The sequence below is a fragment of the Plectropomus leopardus genome, chromosome 21, assembly GCF_026936395.1.
Source record: "Plectropomus leopardus strain MGB_pleo_1.0 chromosome 21, ASM2693639v1, whole genome shotgun sequence".
In the NCBI taxonomy this organism is placed as follows: Eukaryota; Metazoa; Chordata; class Actinopteri; order Perciformes; family Serranidae; genus Plectropomus; species Plectropomus leopardus.
The window spans coordinates 21369457-21390619 of NC_142196.1; the positions used below are offsets into that span (position 1 = coordinate 21369457).

Here is a 21163-nt window from a genome sequence, read left to right on the forward strand (position 1 = left end):
ACCGATTCAAACCAATGTACATCAGATATATCTTTCACATATTTTGTGAAAGATATCATCTTTGCAGTGTAGTCTACAGGTTAATTAGACATGTTCAAGTATGACTCTCTGCCATTTTATTTTAGATGGAACTTTATCCATAATCCAGTTCAGAAGTATACACTTTCTGGCACAAAAGGTTAATATTTTATAAAGTTTTAAAGTTTGTTGGTTATAAGAGTGTAAGATATACCAAATAAATATACCAATAATGACAAAGGACCACCATTTGTGTTGGTACACAAGATCTTATTAATTTCTGGCTCTATGATCTGCCAGAATTGGCAAAGTTTTTCTGCAGGACCACAGGAGTGCGTGAGACTAGCTATTACAGCTAATCAGTGCACTAAAAAATCTTTCTTTTGAGATTTTAGGCAAGAACTAGGCAATGTGGTAACAGAATCTTGGTTTATATTTGATCAGAGCTGCCTAGTTTTACAGTTTGATCTCAGTTTTTTGTCCTTTATTTTCACTTTGCAGGAAGCAGTATAACACCTACTTCCTGTTCACAGATTCTCACTAATACAGCTTAGCAGGGCACTAAAAATGTGTTTTTCAAAACATTTTAGGCCAGAAACAGGCGGTGCAGTAACATAATTTTGCTTTACAATCGATCAGCTCTACATAGTTTTACTATTTGATTGGCAAATGTCTGTGTCTGAGAGAGAGGGAGAGAGGTGGGTCTGTCTCTTGGTCCACTTTATACTCTTTGTGTCCGCGGTGGCGACATTAGTGGTGGATAAAACAAAAATATGGAAGCACAGCCTGTCAAAGCAACAGCCAGAGGGCCAAAACTCTGCTATATGACATTTTGCATCATTCAGAGGAGTTTCGCTGTGGGGGCTAACAGGTATATCCAGGCAATGGAGGGAAGTTTACCACAGTTCATTAACACACACTACCCACATTGCTATGATACAAAGCTGGCTGAAAATCAGTATCAGTTGAGGAAGAAAAAAGGTTGAAGCTCTTGTTTCTTTGGCCTTATAAATTGTACATCATTGATTTTGCCCTGCATTTCTGTTGATTCAAGACATGCATATTATGTTGCATCAAAACAGACCCCATACATATGTATGCTAATGTTTCAAGAATGAGGAGTCTGCGTGCTTAGAAATCCCCACAATTGTTTACCAGAAAGTTAAAAAAAATACAAATTTAGAGCACCATGTGCCTTAAATTTGTCTTTGCCAGGTCCCAGTGCTGAGGAGAATCTACGAGCCGGATAAAGATCCTCATCTTGCATGCTCTCACAGAATACTTGAGCCCGCGGTTTATCTCTGTGAGAGGAGCTGTCTGGCAGACGACAAGTCGCTGTTTGAGTAACCTAGCGCAAACGTCACAAGTCACCATTAATCATGTGAATGTGTCATGCATCACACAGAGGTGGTTTGCCGCATCTGGTCTTTAGTCATATATCCTAATCATCACCATATCAGCGTTCCAGATCTGTCCGCGAATACATTATTCAAATTTAGTTCATTAGAAAAGTCATTTCAGCCGACAGTTAAGTCCACCTAAAACTTGGAGAACGGCCCTAATGACATTATGTTTCATTGTAATTCCCTGCTCCTGCGCTGGGGATATTGTAGCCATTGACCATCATTCAATATGACATACACATTCCAAAAATATCAAAGGAGGCATGTGGAGTTAACTTTTCTTTTCATTTATTTTTAAACGAGCAAAAATCACATCTAAAAAGAAGTTTCTAATATCTTAAGAAGCACTTCTGTCTTCTTCTCTGGTCATTTGCTTAATGACAAAGACATCGTTAAACAAAATGAGCCCAAAACAAAAGCCTCTCATATTGTTTTTCCCCGCGTACAACAAATGAATCATCATTATTGCCATCTCTTTCCCAGGTCTTCCAGGACACTCTTCATATCAGCCTCTTATATAACGGCATGACAAATCAATCATAACATTGTTGTTTAGATTGTTTTGACCAATAGCCACCTTAAGCCCTGAAGGAGCCAAACGACCAAATAACTACAACACACACGAAAAATAGGCGAAATAGCAAAGCAGGCATTTCCAGCTGGACAAATATGTCTGCAGGTATGTTTGTATTTCAATGCTATAATGTGATCTCAAGCTTGTAATCTTACTATTTTATATTTCATAGGTTTATACAAACATCAGTGGAGGCTCCTGTTGACCTTGAATTAATGCTGAATCAGTGTGTAAGTTATTTTAAGTATTATAGGCGGTCTTTTACTGCAGACTGTCTATTTTCAGACAAATGCAACCGAAGCTATACATCTTGCCTTGAGGATTAGCCCGGCTTACGCTGTAGAAATGCTTACCAGAGACAATGCATGATCCGTGCGTCTGCAGAGAAAGTCTTCCTCGCCTTTCCCTGAACTAATCTCGCATCGCCATAACCACAAGTCTCAATTCACCTGTTGACGGAGGGCTGCAGGCAGATTTTACCCCTGAGTGGAACATCGCATCTCCGCTCCATTCACCAAGGACCAACGAAGGAGATTTCATGTGGAACATGCAGCCCCCGAGGCCTAATTTCAGAAAGCCATGACTTTCTTTTTTATTACAGAGTGATATACTGTTTGGTGCATCTGTGCTCCTGTTTGGTTTGACCTCTCTCGTCCTCTAAATCCAAAAGCCTGACACACTTTAGGAAATAATTCATAAAAAGCTTTTTATATGAGCCTCTCGTTTTGTGTTGACTCAACTCTTTAGTTATGACCTACTAGAGCCAAAACATTTTCAAATATAACTCTGGCCATTCAACAGCAGGCACGGGACTAATTTCCATTTTCTCTGCCTGCGGTGAAAAAAAAAACCAAAACGCTGATGATCCTCAAGTTGACAAAGTGGATGGAAGAGAGTGCATTTGTTTTTGTCTAAGCCTGACCAGGGAATTATATGTAGCAAAAAAACAAAAAAAGACATTACAGTAATGCTGGGCAACTTAGCTTGTGTCTGAAAACTCGACAAGCACACTAATTATAATATCCTTATTTTTAGAAGCCCTGCACATACATAAAACATTACAGAAACTGTCAAGAGCAGAGTATATGTTGTCAGGCAATTATGAGCAACAATACCATCATCAAGCATAGTTAATTAGTCATGTTTGTTTGACATAATTGGGATTTAATGTGAAATTTCGCAGTCGCAGTTTATACTGTTTTTTCCAGAGCAATTCCACTTCTTTTTATGAGTTTGACATTTTGTTTAGAACAAAAGTTTTCCATATCTGTAACGAATTACACCAGTTCATAGCTCTCACTGTCAGTTCTAAGACTGACTTTAAGTTAGTGCTGGTTGTGTATATATCTTATTTAATGGCTAAGAACCCAAATGAATTTCAGATCCTGAACAAGCTTCTGATCCTGAACAAATCAGCAAACTGTTTCCAAGTCAAGTAAAACAAAGTGAAGCTGCTTTTAGTTATTACGCCGTCCACAGTAGTTTGAGGGGAGACGCCACCCTCCTTGTTAACAAAGTGACCCGAACACGACCCCCTTTTTAACCTGCCATCTCTCCCCATCCCCATGTCTGAACCCAGACACTGACTATCTGCATCCAGATCTATAACCAGTAAATTATTGGGAATTATTATTTTGGTGAAGTGTTTCTACTTTAATCAGTGCAGCACTTGTAGCACAGATTTAGCCCATCCCAGCTCTTTGCAGTAACATTTGTATGTGGCTAAACTGCTGTCTTAATTATGTTGTGACATTGTAATTGCGGCCTGGATTATGTTCAGCGATGCATACGGCATAGGCTTGTGAAGGTGGTGGTTGGGAAGGACAGCGGGTGCACGAAGTGTAGGACCTTTCTACAAGAACTTCAGGTTTGAATCAGAATCAGAAATACTTTGTTGATCTCTGGGGGGAAATTGTGGTTCATTATAGTTGCTCTGATGCCAGCACAGAGAATTATCGCAAGTAGAAATAAGAAACGTAAATAAGTAGAAACTAGTATATAAAAATATATTATAGAAATACAAGAAGAGTAAGTGAGGAGAAAGTGAGGATAAAAGTAAACAGAGAAAACAGATTTTATAAATCAAGAATTATCAGACTCTTACATGTTCATTCTTCCCACAAGCAGTTCAAAGTTCATGACCAGTCGGGTTCAACGCCCCTGTTAAAAATTTAATAAATAACAAATCGCCTACTGGCCATCCCCAGTTGGAACAAACTGCCAGATGATCTTACATTTGCACTCACTATAACTGCTTTAAAAAACAGCCTAATTATGTTCATGACTACCTTTTAACTGAAATTGCACTTAACCTTTGAGTTACACTGGAAATGCACTTTTATCTTGCCTTTTTAATTGACTTTTTTTTTTTTATTACCGCCATCTTTATCATATTTTAAACATATTATTTTGTCTATTTTATACTCTTGAATTCATTCTACGTGTCTTTTTAAACTTTGGCATGTAAAAGTTTGATGCACTTTAGTCCTCTTACCTGTCTTTTTTTAAAAGTTCATTCATGAGCTATCTCTGTAAAATGTTCAGTATTTGTACATAAGCTTACCTTGCCTTGAAGAGTTATATAATACAGGGCTCTGTATTTAATGTTAATGTTTAATATTTAATATTCTTGTAAGTATATGTGTGTGCTTTGCATTGCATAGCTCAGAAACAACCGCAGGTACAGAATGCCCATTATGTGAAACATGTATGCAGTGCTTTAATTATATAAATGGTCGCTGTGGGGCTAATTACCTACTCCATATAAGCTGCTGTTGGGTAACTTAATCTTTAACAATACTTCATTTCATAACCTTTTTTTGCAAGTAAACTCCTAATCTGAAAAGTAATCTGTAATTATAGCTGTTAGTTTTCATTAAAACTCATAATGCATGGCAACTTTTTTTTTCTTTAAATTTACGGATGTAAAATTGCTAAGATAATGAGTACATTTATTACGCCCAATATACTGTCTGTTCCTGCAACATGCATGCTACTTCTACACCTGTAGTGTCCACATCACTCTGGTGTTTTGGAACCCCGAAAAAGGCTTTTGAAAATGCTGTTTACCCCGTTTTAGTTTGAAAACTCCACGCTTGCATCTTAGTCTAGATGGGCGAAAACTTTTGGCATTTGGTATTCTCTGGCATTGAAATATGCTTCTTTTGTACTTTGTCGTGATGGTTCTTCTGTTTTATGTAAAGTACTTTGAATTACCCTGCGACCCTTACAAGGACAAGCGGTTACAGAAAATGACTGACTGACTGACTTTGAATTACATTTTTGCCAAAATGTGGTATATTAGTGTATTTGCCTTCCCTTTCATACCTTTTGTGTTTTTATCCTTCTTGTATGGTTACCGTTACTTCTTTCCCATCACCATGGCTTTCCGTGAAGATGGATAATGTACTTGTTTTATTTGTTTTTTACGACAGTATTTGCTTTTCACTACTCCCAAATTATTTTTTGCCCCTTTTACAACCTTTTCCTATGTGTTACAGTTACAGTTCGGACTTGTCGCATCAAGCAAAGAAATCTCTGATCTGGCTTTTTGTCATCTGCGTTGTTTTTCTGTAACTAAGCAAACAACTGCAGGCTAGACACTCTGCTTCATGTTTACACCAGCACGCAAATGTCCAGTGTACTTAAATGGTCATCTAATATGCATTTTTAGAGTTAGGGTATTTCTTTTTTATTTAGAATGGAAACATATCAGTGTGGATATCACCAAAGTATAGTACTTATAATAATAATAATAAAGTTCACCGCCTGAGAAAAGCATCATCACAAAGCTTAAAATTACACTGATTTCTTAGCTTACACAAAGTTGATAATTTGGAGATAGAGACCTTGTTTTTTCACAAGGTAATATTCTACATGAATGACTGAATGATTTTTTTTATTATTGTGTCATGCAAGCAGTCCGCATGGGCTTACAAGACACCATCAAATCAAAACAAACCAGGACCAGAGTCCAACACAGATTTGTAGTCAACAATTAAAAAGAGGAAATTGGAAAATGCGAAGACAGAAAATGATCATACATTATCAGATCATCATTGTCTAAGACCGAGTTCATGGATCACTCACAAAAGCTTTTACTGTTAGAGTAAGCACTAATTAAACAGACTTTCTTTCCGTCTTTTCCGGGCTTTTGCTACAGAACTGGCAAACTTAAACACATTAAACACATTAAAATTAAACAACAATTTTATCTTTTGGTCATCTGAGCTCCAGAAAATGTCGGGTTTCGGCGAGCCATTTCATGCAACATTAACTCCCTTAAGTCATCATAGTTTGTTTGAAAAAAGAAAATGGTTTAAGAGTATCATGAATGTACACAAATGAAAGAAGTAATATTTTGGCTGCCTGTACGGCTGTTAAAAACGTTGCAATATCAAAACTTTCAAATGAAAACGAGCTAATTTGATGGCTTGGACTGGCAGGGTGTGTCTCTGCTCAGCCATGACCCATCATTCTTCACCAAAAATGGTCCTAGCTTGCCACCCTACAATGTAACAGATAATAGTATTATTGTTATTGCATTGTTGCTGCCTGCGTTGGCCCAGTTGGTGTTTATTTTCCTAACACTCCATGTCCACAGACGATGGCAGTGATCCATCCTGACAGCCAGAGGCTGAGCGACAGATTCCACACAAGAGGGAACCCCAAGGTAATCATTTGCATTTGTTTTTTATTGCAATCATTAGGGCTCCCCTGCCGGGCCTCAGCACAAGTCTGTGTGACAGACCCCATGTTTTATCTGAGAGTCAGGGGAGGTATGTTGCTGGGAGCGAGCCGAAGAGTACAGTACACTGCACTGATAAAGAAAACAGGCTGGCTACCATGCATCATAGAGACACTGACATCTGTGTGTCCCTACGTGTGCTTTGTAGAGTTGGAATAGTGCAAAATTTATAAAACAGACAATCTGTGATTACAAATGCAGCGGATACTAATTATCATACTAACTTGTATTGCCAATTTTGCCTGACAGTGTATTAAAAGGCGTGCAGTTATTTTAATTTTTCATCATTAAAGGCCGGTACACAACACAGCACAGACTGCCGATAGCAAGATAGCACACCAGAGAGGAAAACTATGGGGAACAAAAGACTGAGGAATCCTTGATCAAGCTGGGCAGTGTCATGACCTCTCCTGTCCCCCAATGGAGGCCCGGAGAGATCACAAGTGGTGCTTGAATGCCGGGCTCCATGGCCGTGCATCAGGATACAAAGATAACCCCAAGCTGCTACTTCTCTTTAATTATCGAGGGGTCTTTTGGAGAATGGGGCTGCGTGCAAAAGGCCCTCTTGTTCACCTTCACCCACAAAAAAAAAAGATAACCTGAATGGTTAGACAGCGAGCGAGGAAACCACTTCTTTGTCACAAAGAGCTAAAGCAGACAAAGAGTTCCATACAGCTGGCCAAAGTGAGAGAAGTAGGTTTTGTCCTGAAACTTAATAGTTTTTAGAAAAAAGAACCATGGTACTGTGGTGATGTTTTTTTCAATTATACTGTGGTAATTACTGGCTATGCTACAAGGAATATACCACAATGTGTTATTTGGGAATGCAGAAATGATATAATTGACACCGTTATGAACTCTTCCCATTGTGTCAGCCTTTATGTTGCTTTATATTTCCTTTATTCAGTCTTGACATACAAGATCTCCTCTTCCAGAAAGTCCCTCAATCAATTTATATCATTGTGGATGACCACAGTATGAAAATGCCCATTCCGTTTGCAACATAGGACTTTCACTTAGTGTGTTTATTGAAAATGTATTGCTTTATTCTGTAGTCGCCCCCACAGAGTAGCAGGGAGTGGGCTGAGAGCTGACCGTTCCAGTAGTGATGCTAGGGGTCAGGATTTTTAATACTGTACCTCCCGACTCTTTAAGAGCCGACTTTATCCGTTATAGTGACAGAATTGTCAGGACTGAGGACAGCGGTGGGGGGTTGGAAAGTGGACTATTACACCCAATGTTTCAGTGAATTATTAATGACTTGTAACTAGGCTTGGGCTCACGGTACTGGGTATACCAGCGTATTGTGAAATCCAGATGGTATGATCTACGATACCGACAAAATTACAAGTACGCAGTCTGTCAATCCGCCACAGCTGATAAGATCACATGGATGGATGAGAGAGGCAGTTTGTAGTGAAAGTTAGGTTTTAGACCTAGCAGAATGAACGGTTAGGTTTCAATTTTAATGCGCCTGACATTCTGTCGCCCCGTCTCTGCCCCAACTATGCCATAAATAACCAAGTGGTATTCCAATAGTGCTCCTAATAACCAGTCCTGCTGCAAAAATCTATTAGTGATGGTGAATGATTTATTTGTGGTGGCCCACCACAAATAAATGTATGTGTGGGAAACTCTGCAACAATTGTTGATTTAACCTGACTTTCTGTATAATGGGCTTTAGGTGACTTGGGAACATGTCAAGCTTACAAAAAACATACTTTATTTTGAAGGACGGGGAATTGTAGGCACAGATCTTTTATTTTGAAGTGCAATTCCCTGCTGTAGAGTGAGTTTTCACCCTGTTTTTGGTATTACTTGGCTTATTAACATGCTGTGCCTTTACAGCGTTTTTGTTGCTAGTCTTGAAGCATTAATATGCACTTTTTTTGGGTTGCAGTACAATTAATTTACTCAGTTTTAAGTAACTGCACTTCATTCTTGTAATATTTTTCCTTTCATTGTGTTCCAAGCCAACGTGCTGTTTACATTTTGTGAAATAATATTGAACATGAGGTCATTTCTCTTGTGAGTGGACCTTGAACTAATGACTCAAGGAGAAATCTTGATTGTATGGCTGGACCAATTGGGAATCACTGCTCTTCGTGGTACGAGCAATGTACTATGGTACTGGCCATGATAAATTTTGTACACCATGGTACTGTCCTTGGTGCAAGTAATGTATCTCAAAATGGAAGTGATAGTAATTACAGTGTCTACAACCAAACCTCAATGAATAAACCTTTTGAGTGCTCATTGAGACTGACAGTAGACCAACATTTGTTTTTACTTGACCTGTAGCCTTCATAGATTTACGCTGCAGTCAAAATGCTTTCTAACATATTGGCCCATGCAGGATATTCATTATAATGATGCCACATATGAATGCACAGTGTCACTAATATACCCCGGTTCTTGTCACAGTGCATGCAGGATCATTAAGCTTTGATGAAACAATGGCAGGGCCCAAGGTGAGGTGGAAGAAGCCTCCCACGCCGCGGCCAAATTAGACTTAATCGCCACAGAATATTACACTCATTCAGCTCATTACAGAGCAAACCGGCATTTTTCTGACTCCCTTGCTGACTTGTGTGTCCCTGCTAGCAACACACACACACACACACACACACACACACACACACACACACACACACACACCTCTTAATAGTTGCCTGGGTCTCCCCACTCTTTTTGTCTGTGTCCTCCTTATCTGTGTTCCCATGGAGGAAGTCTGCCCCTTCTCACCATCGCCGCTGCTTCTCAATCAACGTGGTTCCAACCTCCAAGACTCATTCCAATTTGGTCTCATTCCCATGATACAAGAGCAATTACTCACTTCTGGCCATCTACATCCCTCGCCACACTGTACGCCACCAGCTTGTCACAGAGCCACTGGGTTAAGGGAGGAAAATCTTTCATGGCTGTGAATGAGTAATGGGAAAGTGACACGTGGATGTGTTACATCTCATGGCACAGAACCTGAGTGCACCGTGTTGATTGTGTCTTTAGATGATTTGTACTGTGAATCCTAAAGTTGAAGTCAACTTTTATGCAACATTATGCAACTCTTAGTTGATTGTTAAGTGTTGTAGACTACCATTGCGTTTGGTTGATGGTTTGACCAAAGCAAAGTCCTAAGATGCATGACTTACCAGAAAGCTGGTGAGCTCAACTCATTTCCGACCGTGTCTCCACTCATGCATTGATGATTCAGCATGCATTGGTCTTCATCTCCTCATCCGAAGGGCTTTAGTCTCAGTTCATTTAGGTAAACAGATAAACCCAAAAAGAAACTGAACTAACTAATGCTTCAGTTTGGGGGATGAAGGTTATTGTTTATTGGTCTCAATGAAAAGTTGATCTTTGTGGTTCCCAACTGACAGCCTCACTTTAGATAAGACCAGCCTCTTTTAAGTTTTATAACCTGTGATCTTGATAGTGTCGAACTCATTTGTCCATATGAAATGATGGAAGTAGTGTGAAGACTTTGAAAAAGAGCTTGACAGAAATGTTCAAATGTCTGCTCTCTCACCTCCACACATCCAATACATTTTTGATTGTCAGTTTTGGGAAGCTAAAAATATTGTTCAACATCCAACATCATAGAGGTGTGAGTGGAGAGGGTTTCAGACATGAACTGACCATCTGATAAGCTCTCGGGATGAGTCTTAATGACACCTTAATCCAGGGGATTTATCAAGATCTACTTTTAGGTATCCTTCAAGAGATTTGGGCCAATGATTCCTTGAAAGTCTCAGCACACGTACATAAATGACTGATAGGCTGGAAGTATTGTCCGAAGGCAGAAGAAACACAACAGTCAACACCCTCTCCTGAGTATTCATAAAAGAGTCCTTGCTCATCTCTTTGGCAGAGGTCACTGCACGTGTCTCCACATTGGGAGGGTGCCAGGGGTGGACAAGATCTGTGCTGAAGTAATGAGGGCTCTGGATATCAGGGTGTCATGGTTGATACATCTCTCAAATGACATTGAGATTTCAGGAACAGCGACGTTGGACTGGAGGGCTGGGTGGTGGTCTTTGTCTTTGAAGAAGGGCCTAAAGGATGTGTTCGAACAATCAGATCACAGAGAACTCTTTGGAAGGAGCAGTAAAGGATGAACAATAGTGTGGATTCATTATGGTCACTGAAAGGTAGACCAGACTGTAACCAAATAACCACTGAATCAGAAGAAATTGCCAGTTATATCTTCACGTATTTTAAGTTCTAAAAAAAAGAGCCTGTCCCCCCGAAGAGGTACAGTGGAAATGTCCATTGGGAGCATTTTGGAATTGGGGTTGCTGCAAATCTTGTCTCTTACGAACATGATGTGTTCATGCCCCTGTGCAGAGCGACGGTATGCCTGTATTCTTGCTAATTCAAGGTTAGTCAAGTGTCCTGCCAAGTTTTGGGATATCAAGAGACCTGGAGAGCGTTGATTTTTAGGCAGTACATCGTCAGATACCCATTTTCTACCAAATGAGCTCTGGTTCTTAAACTGTTTCCGTTGAGGATTCTTGAAACCTCTGTGCTTTCTAGTGAACCAGCCCAAATTTCCACCAGTTTTGAGTCGTACCATGGTAATCATGGATCCAGAACTGGAGTAAACAGCAATAGCAATATGGTGGATGACATTGATTAACTCTGCATTGTTGCAGATATTTGATATTATCCAAAAAACAACTATCAATGATCAGGAGACATAGAGGAGTTTCACATGCAAGACTCCATCCTCTCTCTCTGACCTTAGAATATGACATACTACTGATGTTGTCACAGTTCACACCTCAGGTCAAGAAAAACTTTTTTTTGGTTGCAGCTTGGAGACAACTTTTTAGTTGACAAACCAATTTATTTTTGGTCTACATGACCTAAACAGTTTAAAATTAGGTGCACAAACTGGAGCAAATGTGTTCCATGTTGATGGAAAAAATGAGAAAAAGAGAAACATTGTTTTGCCTCATTTGATGTTTTTTGCTGCTCAGTGTGATATTTTCAGGATCAGAATATACATCTATATCTGTAAAAAGATGGCCTGCCCCGCTCAGAAAAAGTTCATGTATCCTAGAGTTTGCTCCACTCTGAGGGTAAAATTGTGAGATTTACTGCATCTACAATTGTTTTGAGCAGTAGCAGTAGTAATGTAATTTCAGAGTGTGGTGATAAATAGAGCTGTGCAACAAAGAGAAGCTCTCGACGGACAACTGCAGATCAGACACTTTTCATATCATTTTAGCTCCTCTTTGCACTTGTAGCCTAACATTTACAGAATTGATTTAAAAAGTGCTTTAAATTATTCACAGGGTATTAAATGGATTTGATCCACGCTGCATTAGCAATCTTTTAACTCCACTAAACATTTCAAGGCCACTCAGGTGCTTAGATGGAGCGCTCCTGTCCATCCAAACTCCAAACTGACATCAAAACGCGACTGTGCCTTTTTAACATTGAACTGGTGTTGCCCTTTTTGTCACATCTACAGTTCCACTTCTAACCTTTACCATGATGAAAAAACAGATCACTTAATTCAGTCACTTAACTGATTTTATTGTTGTTGGTATGGTCTGTGACTTTGGTGATACTTTGACATTTCTAGCACCACCATGAAGTTGACATTGGAAGTTTTATATGTGAAATGTCTGAACAAGTATCGAATGGATTTCCATGAAATTAAGTACAAATATTTGTATTCTTCTCAGGATGAATTGTAATTGTAGTATGGTTCCCTGACATCAGCATGTTCACATAATTGTGAGTATATTGGCATGCTGACCTTAACATTTAGCTCAAATTACAATCTCAAAGTAACCCAGTTGCAAGAAAAAATGTTGGCAATGTTGGGCACTACAAAACATCCATGCTTAGACCCGAAAAGGAGACGTAAAAACGCTGAATTGTTGCTATAAAACACCCATGCTTGGAGCCAATGAAGCCAATGACAAACACCCAGTGGGTCATTATAAAACACCCACGCTTATATTGAGCCCAAAAAGCAGATGGAAAACACCCAACATGTAGCTATAAAACATCCAGCCTCAGAGCCTTAAAAGCAAGGAAAAATCACTGACTGCTCGCTACAAAACACCCACAACAGGAGCCTAAAAGCTGATGGAATCACAGCAATGCCTTACTAATGCTGGTCTCAAACAGTAGTCTGCAGCTTGGCAGCCATATTGCTTAGGTATGACACCATCTACCCCCACCTGCTGATGACAAATTCAACTCATATATTACCTCACTTTTGTAACGTTAATATAATAGGTATAAAATGTGCAAATGCAACATATTCATGGTTTACAGAAAAGTAAAATGCAAAAATTTTCTTCTGGCGACAGGGCTGCTCGAAGAGTCGCCAGCATGGCTGTAGACTCTTGTTTTTATACTTGTTTGTCCATTTAGACTGGCTCTTTTTATATTTATGTGTTCTTTTATTCACTGCTATGTGGAATAGTCTTTTAATATTTCTTAGCAAATGCTCATAAAACTTTAAAACCAGTGATTGACTCACCTTTTTAGCTAGAAAGGGATTTCGCTGCAACCACAGTGCACATAAGTGAAGAGGATATTTTTAAATGTGTGTGCGGGGGGTTATAGGTGACCGTGTGGCAGGTTGTGGGTGGATGGTTGTTTTGCAATAAAACATAAGAAACTGAACATACTTTACAGTATTTTGTGTAGCATACAGTGGCTTCTCTTTTTAAAATATAACTTTCTAACGGTCAGTTCCACCATGGCCAAATCTTTGACCTTTTACTGCAGAAAAATCCAAAGATCTTTAACTCAACATGTCATAACTCACTAGGAAAAAAGGTTAATCATATTTTTTTTTCTCCCAAAATATGTATCTCCTTCAATCTCAACCTACTGAGGGGTTGGTATCAGTGCCTTTCACACCCACACAGGCCACAGCGAGCATCCCATCCTCTCCTCTGCGTGTTCATCTTAAACATAATTAATCAGCAAGACAGCAAGCCAAAGATAAAAACAACATTAGTCAAAAATTACTCCTGACCTTTTCTCAGTCGCACAATAAGCCTCCCTTCTGATTTTCAGTAAATCAACTCCAAATGAGAACACAGTCTGAAAGTTTCTTCCCGCACATGATGGACCTTGTTAACAAGGCACCGCGTCCTCCAGTATCGCCCCCGTTTAAACCTGTTTTGCTTTTAACTTTCTATTTTTAAGAGTTCAAAGGAGCCGTCTCTTTGGCATTCACAAAGTCTAGACGGGAGACTCTGAGGGTGTTTCACAAGCTGTTTGATGGCAAGTTTTGCTCAAAACCGTTGGTTCAGCCTCAGTTGTATGTTAACACTTGTTGGCGCCATCTGCGCTTTACCTTGTAATTATATTTCTCTAATGAGGGCAGATTGTTCCCATTAATAGTTGTTTAATGTTTCACCTTTTTATACACACTTTTGAATATTAATGCCATGGCTTGAAGATCACAAACATGCAGGGTAATTTTATTTTTAAAACTGTCGGTATTAGGTGTCGTCTCACAGACTGAGGTTGATTGTTCACTGTTCATACCTCGCTTCAAGTTGAGTCGAAGGCAAAGCACTTCAGTAAAGTGGAATATCAAGTCAGCACTCAGACAGGATAGAGAGGGAGTCTAATAATACTAGATCAGACAATAAGTCTCAATAAACACGTCTGAATAATAACTAATTCCCTGGAAATGTCAGGACAATAAGGCAGCAGCTGTTTGGAAAGGCTTGCTAAATAGGAACATGTTGTCCTGAGGGATTACTTCCAAGGCCTTAATATATGGTGGAGGAACTGTGACCAACAACAAGCTGCCGGTGTCTTAGCTATACCACATATAATACTGACAGAGTACACTGTAGATGTGAAGGACAGAAACAATTCTGTAAACAGTAACAGTTCATTTACAACAGCATTTTGCACAGAAACAGTGTCTCAACTTGTCAAATGTCAGACGTCTTCATATTATATATATAACTTCAAATCCTGAGTGAACATTCGTGTCTGTCTCCTTATACCGGAAACAAGAAAGAGAATTTTGTCCTGTGCCATAATGTGGGATGTCAGTCTGACTTTCGCGCGGAGCAGATCCATTGAAAATGAATTGTAAATGATAGAAAATGTGACTTTGACAGTAATCCGGGATGATTTCCCGAGGATCAGGATGCATTTATGGCTCGGAATTCGTGGCGCCGCCCGGATATAAAAATCAATCAAATGGAAAAGTTTAGACAGGCATTGTGGAAACTGTTTTTAGTGCACAAAATCTATTAATTAAAGCTGGAGCAGCTGAAGGATATTCATCTTATTTCTATGGCTGTCTTCTCGCTGTTCACTAATTCTGACTTAATTTAGGATCATTACCAACAATTAGAGTTCATTTTGTCAGCTTTTTATTTCCTTGTCTCAGTCCTGTGTCAAATGTCCTTGTTAGTTTTTATCATATTAGTCAAACTCATCCTGTTGAGTCAAGTTTTAGGTAACTTAAAGTCTGGGGATTTTAGCTTTATCTCAGTCAAAGAAAACTTTTTTAGTGTAAGTCAATGAAAAATTGTTGCGTTTTAGTCTTTTTAGTCATCAGGTTATAAAAAAACTTTTAAGTCAGTTTCTCCGAGCTCATTTTAGTCAAACCTATCTCACATATGATTTTATCTAATCATTATCAGATGAAAAACCCAGGTTGAATCAATATTTGCCCAGCAATCAGAAGTTTTGTGATATATACTGATGTTGATGATGAGAAAAGAGAGATAAAAAAAAATGTAACCGCCTTAACATTCTCACTGGCCTCCATGCTGCTTTCTAATGTTTATTACTAACCTGTTTTCCTGCAAAGGATTTAACACTTTAGTTTTAGTGCAGATTAAAATACTTAGATTAATCATAATAATAAATGACATTTAAACATGATTGTAAGCGGATCTTTAGACAAAGCCAGTTTAGTTGTTTTCCGCTGTTTTTAGTCTCTATGCAAAGCTAAGCTAACCTGTTGTAGCTTCATATTCAACAAACATTCTTACATAACTCTGCAGGAGAGTCAATACTCATAATGTCAAACTGTTGCTTCAGTGCTATTAAAGGCAACACATCATTTTTTAAATATACAATAATAAAGTGTAAAGAGTCAAAACAGACTGTCAAAAAACAGCTCCAGTCTTTTTTAAGGAATGAAAAATGCACTTTCAGTCCCTGCAGTAGAGTTTACCCAACGATACTGTGATTCATCGGGGGAAATCAATCACGAAAGCTTAATCGCCCCTTTGAAGAGTACAAGTCACATGCATTGATACGCCGCACTGCTATCGCCACCATTGTAACGTTTTACCTCAGAGGTGTCTTCATCAACATATTGAATAACAGGTGTTGTTTGCAATGGATTAATTACAATTCTCCATGGAGAGGGGGGGGGGAATTGCAAGGCGAATACCGAATTATCATAATTAAGTCATCATTTTTCAATCGATATGAAAAGAGCAAATTGCACTGTGCTGTCTACTGTATGCGAGTGTAATGAAAGCTGTAAACACGCTTCTGCTGTCATGCAAATCAGCAGCCCGAGACCAGATTGCAGTTGATATCACACAGAGACAAAAACTCTGATTAAAACACAGGTTCATGTTTTCTTCCATGGATGTCTTAAAGCTATATGGCACTCCAGCTCATCCTGTCACTTTCCTCACCTACTTTTATAGCTCTGCTGCTTGTTATACATGTTTTAAATTACGCTCTGTTCTGTACATTGCACAGCATCTGTGGATTTTGCATCATTCTGTTATGGTGGTCTTTTTTTTTTGCACAACCCTCATTCCCACCACTTTCTCAGTACACATATAGTGCATACAGTTTTGATGTGTTATATATATTACATACACTCAGTTGCCACTTGCACCTTTACAATGTAATTAAATCCAATACAACTGTTCTGCCATAAAGTCACCTTTCACGATGCCTATAATGTTCATAGAGGTGTTGATTAAATTATGTTTTAGCATTGAAGTCATTATAAGTCATAGCCTTGTACTGAAGCACCATGTTTTCAAAGGTGTTTCTATAATTCTGACCTCCATATGCAAATGGAGATTAAAAAAAACATAGAAACTAATTAAATTGTAGTCCAGTTCAACAACTGAATTTACAGGTTTATAAAACATGAAAAACTTTGTAAAGGTAGAGTTTATTCCAGAGCTGCTGTTTAATTGCTACATATTAAACAGGTGTACCTAAAAATATGGCCACTGGGTGTGTATACATATGCTTATATATATATATGTATCGATGTGATTGCACCACGCTGCCTGTATATGAGTGTAATGAAAGCTTTAAACCCGCACTTTTACTGTCATGCAAATCAGTAGATCATCACAGGATTGTAGCATGTAGTAAATATACTGTCACACACATGGTTATGGTTAGGAAAATATCAGGTTTTGGCTTAAAATACCCAAGTTTGAGGGGACACAATGGCTGCTGGAAAAACAGCTTGTTCATCTTGAGCTGTGACAGCTTGGCAATTTGCTCACGTGGGTGTCGCACCGTCTATTACCTCCCAATGACAGAGTCAGCTTTTATACCTTCTGTATACAGAACGGTGTCGCTTGTGAAAAGTGCAAATCACATATTCGTGGCTTGCAGAAACGTTCAATGCCAACATTTTGTTCCTACAAGAGTTTGTTCTACTGTGTTCCAATTTTTTTGTTCATTTGCTTGTATAAATGATTTTATTGTTTCATTCTGTTCAGCAGGAGGAAGAATTACAACGGCCGATAACGTTTTCGACATACATTCAGCGGATTCAACAGACGTGTGAGTATTAAATTAAAACTGACTTGAAAAAGTGAACCTATCTGTTAATTTTTTATTGCAATTTTAAAATTCCAAAAGCCAAAGTAAGCCTGGATGATGAGTCTTAAAAAAAACTTTGACCCTATATATGTACTGGTACTTTATGTATCCAGTGGGAACTCTCTGCACAGTAAGTAGGCAGCACTTTCTCAGCAATCTCGCAACACAACTCTGAACTGTTTAACACACTTCAAACATCTTCAGTCTCTGAAATCATTTTGTCTTCTCTATCTCTCTCTACAGTGCCTCTTACACACACACACACACACACACACACACACACACACAGTAAAATCTCCTGGCATCCAAATCATTCAGTCACTTGAGTGAAATCTAATACTCCATCTCCACGCGGGTCTGCAGCAGCTAATCAGAGCAGCATCACACAACTGGAGCTGAGCATGTCATTAGTACTATAGCTGTGTTTACATGCAATAATCTTATCATTGTCCTCACCCTGATTACGTACATAAACCCATTACATTGTTTACAGGCTTTGTGTGGGGAAAGTAGCATGTTAATAATTTCATCTTAATCCAATCTGGCATCTCGTTACTGATTAAATTTAATAATCACGGATCTGCTAAAGGACGTAAGTGATGTCTGTCATCTCCGTGTTCTTACCTACAGTCTACTGATTGCAGCTTTTTGTATATTATCTAGTGCTTTGATTTGAGAAACATTAAAAGGATAAATTCAACCAAATAACAAAAAGAAAACACATTTTCTTAAAAACTCTTCCAGGACCTTTTGGTATTATCTGCTGAGGTTTTGCGATATCCTGATCTGAGAAACATGTGGCAGAGATGTTGCTTGTGGTGCTCAAAATGAATAAAAATAACATTATTATGTACACACATATGTACCTATAATATCCCTAGTGTGAAGCCTACAGGAAACTTTTGCTGCATGTCTAATTTCCTGCTCTCTGCTGTTAAATAAAGTTAAATGAATAAGTGAACTACCTCTTTATATTACCCTGGTAATGGTTAATATAATCACAAAAATACAGTTTAACAAGAAAATAATACGAATCTCAGTTGTGACTCCAGATTTTCCATGTTTTATTAAGGATATATTGAGCTGAAGAAAAGTTATTTCTCACAATTTCCTCTTCTTTGGGGCCATGCATTATTAAATTGGTGGAATACCCCTTTAAACAACCTTGGTCTTGGTTGTTATAGTCACACAGTTGTACATGTAGAGACCTTTTTATGGAATACATCGAGCCAGCTCCACAAATTTTGCAAACTGTCCCATATTAAACAAACACAATGTAAGTCCTTAGAAGACTGCAGTCTGATAATAAATAAAACATGAAATTAGCACACACACACACACGCACACACACACACACACACACAGGCACACACCCACAGACCTAAAACATAAATGTTACATAACAGCAAATGAATGCATTATAAAACTGTGAGGCGAAAACTCTGGAGAGTGAGCCAGAGATTTGTCTGATATAATGTATCAGGAGACATATTACCTCAGGGACCGTCGCCCTACCAGGCCAGCCATGATAAATAATGCAACAAAAATACATCATCATGATGTTTCTCTTTATCCAACATGTGTAGCTGTCAACTTTGATCAATAAGAACTCACTAAAGGCGATGGTATATAAACACGGTCCTTTTTATGTTTATGCATGATGCTGAAACCAGAAACACTGCGAATGAGACATTTAGATGCAAAATATTTCAGCCCTTAAGGCCCACAAAATCTTTAAGGTTGACCCGGGGAGTGTTGCGCAGGCAAAAATATTGTTATCAAGACAGAAATATCGAGTCGGAGAGGGGCTGAGCGGTCATCATTGCACAATGATGCTCTCGGAACATCGAGGCTTTCAAAATACCAATTTATAGAGTGCGCTCACTGTATGTCCACTCTGAGCGCCGCCGTATATAACGCACAGACACACGTAATAAGATGGATGATTTGAAATTCAAATTTCTCTTCTCTCATCTCTCATCACACCGGTGTAGTGATCTAAGGACCCACCCATCAATTTTGACTGTCAGATCAAAAAGGTCTTCATTTGCATCGGCCCGTATGAATTTTCATCTCACATATAGAGTTCTCATCGTCTGCGAGACGTTTGAATAATTAAAACAATTTGGTGTTACTGAAAAGCATTCTTATACCTCTGACTCTCTCAAGGATGTTTAAAAAGTTTTAACCCTAATCATCCTCGCTCTAAAAACATATTTCATATTGCTTAATCTCCATGATATTAAATGTCTTTCCCTTGTTTTATGAGGATTGCTAAAAAAATATAGAATTTCATCTGCTCTATATCTGTGACAGTGTTGACAGTGCATTTTATTTGAATCCCAAATAAATCTCTCTAGATTTAAACCTAAACTTTGGGTCTAATTAAAACCAAAGATAATGTTATTAAATAGCTGTGATTCTTGAACTAAAAAGTTTTCAGATCCATTAAATTATTATAACATTTAAAAACAAATCCATGTTTTAAGTTATTATTTTTATTTATTTATTTATTTGACAAAAGGTGAATGTCAAATGAATTTGATTTTTAAATTTAAAATAACCCATAAATTACATTGTAATCTAATAAATATACAACTATTATCTTGTGTGGTTCTTTTACGTAACTAAGACTATGAAGTGTAAAAAGTAGGCTATGCTGTCAAGGGGCAAATATTATACAATAATGCAATATGAAATTTGAGATGCTATACATGATAAAATACTATATTTCTTTTTACTTTCTGGCAAACAAAATGATTATATATATTTGTTTGCACAGACCATATATCATATAATCAGCTGCGTTCATTTCCTAACTTTAAAAGAAAAGAAAAAAAAACCTACAGCAAAGGAATCTCTGAGGCCCAAAACAATAACAGCATTTCCACCCACCTGTATTTTTTAATGTGAATTTATAATTTTCACATTAAAAACCTAAGTGGAAACAGTGACATTTAAAATAAATAAATAAATATCACAAAACATTTGTTATGCATGGCTGAGGAGGAAAAGAACAATAACAATATGCAGACTTAGAAAAATAAATCGCACTTTACATGAAGCATGTGATTTAAAGAAGAGACAAAAACTAACCGCAGACAAAAACATTAGATCTGTGTGGAGCGATGAGATGACTGTAACCTTCCTCAAATTAGTACATCAAAGAAACATATTTCCATCACGTCCCGACATTGTTTTTGCTCATTTGAGTTTTGACTGATGCTTAATAACATCATGTCATCGCTAAATCTTCTTCTGCAGTGGTTTAATGGCACCTGACTGGAGAATTAGAGCCAACAACTGCCCTAATACTTGCATTAAAGGAATAGTTCATTCCCCAAATTACCATCTGTATACCAATCACTCACCCTGTGGTACCTTGAATTTGTTAAGAAAACTTTTTTTCTGTCTCACACGCTTCCGGTGAATCCAGAATCCCAAAATGGAGAAAGTTCTTGTTGTGATATCAAGACATTAGCTCACAAACCCTTTAACAACTTCCAAGTGTCATGTATCCAGTTGTATGCTTTAAAAGTAATGGATATATAAATTCAATTATATGCGTTTTCTTTTGGAGATTTACTGGAAATT

The 21163-nt window shown here is 38.2% G+C and overlaps 1 protein-coding gene across 2 annotated transcripts in view; it reads left to right on the forward strand.

Annotated features, from left to right (window-relative positions):
* Positions 1-21163, forward strand: part of cdh19 (cadherin 19, type 2) — a 253887-nt gene that overhangs the window by 163553 nt on the left and 69171 nt on the right. Inside the window, exons 5-6 of one of the 2 annotated variants that reach the window (XM_088072143.1) lie at positions 6599-6667; positions 17467-17530. The gene's annotated coding sequence lies outside the window, so the exon portion shown is untranslated. The remainder of the gene's footprint in view (positions 1-6598; positions 6668-17466; positions 17531-21163) is intronic. The other variant, XM_088072144.1, reaches the window with a different exon arrangement.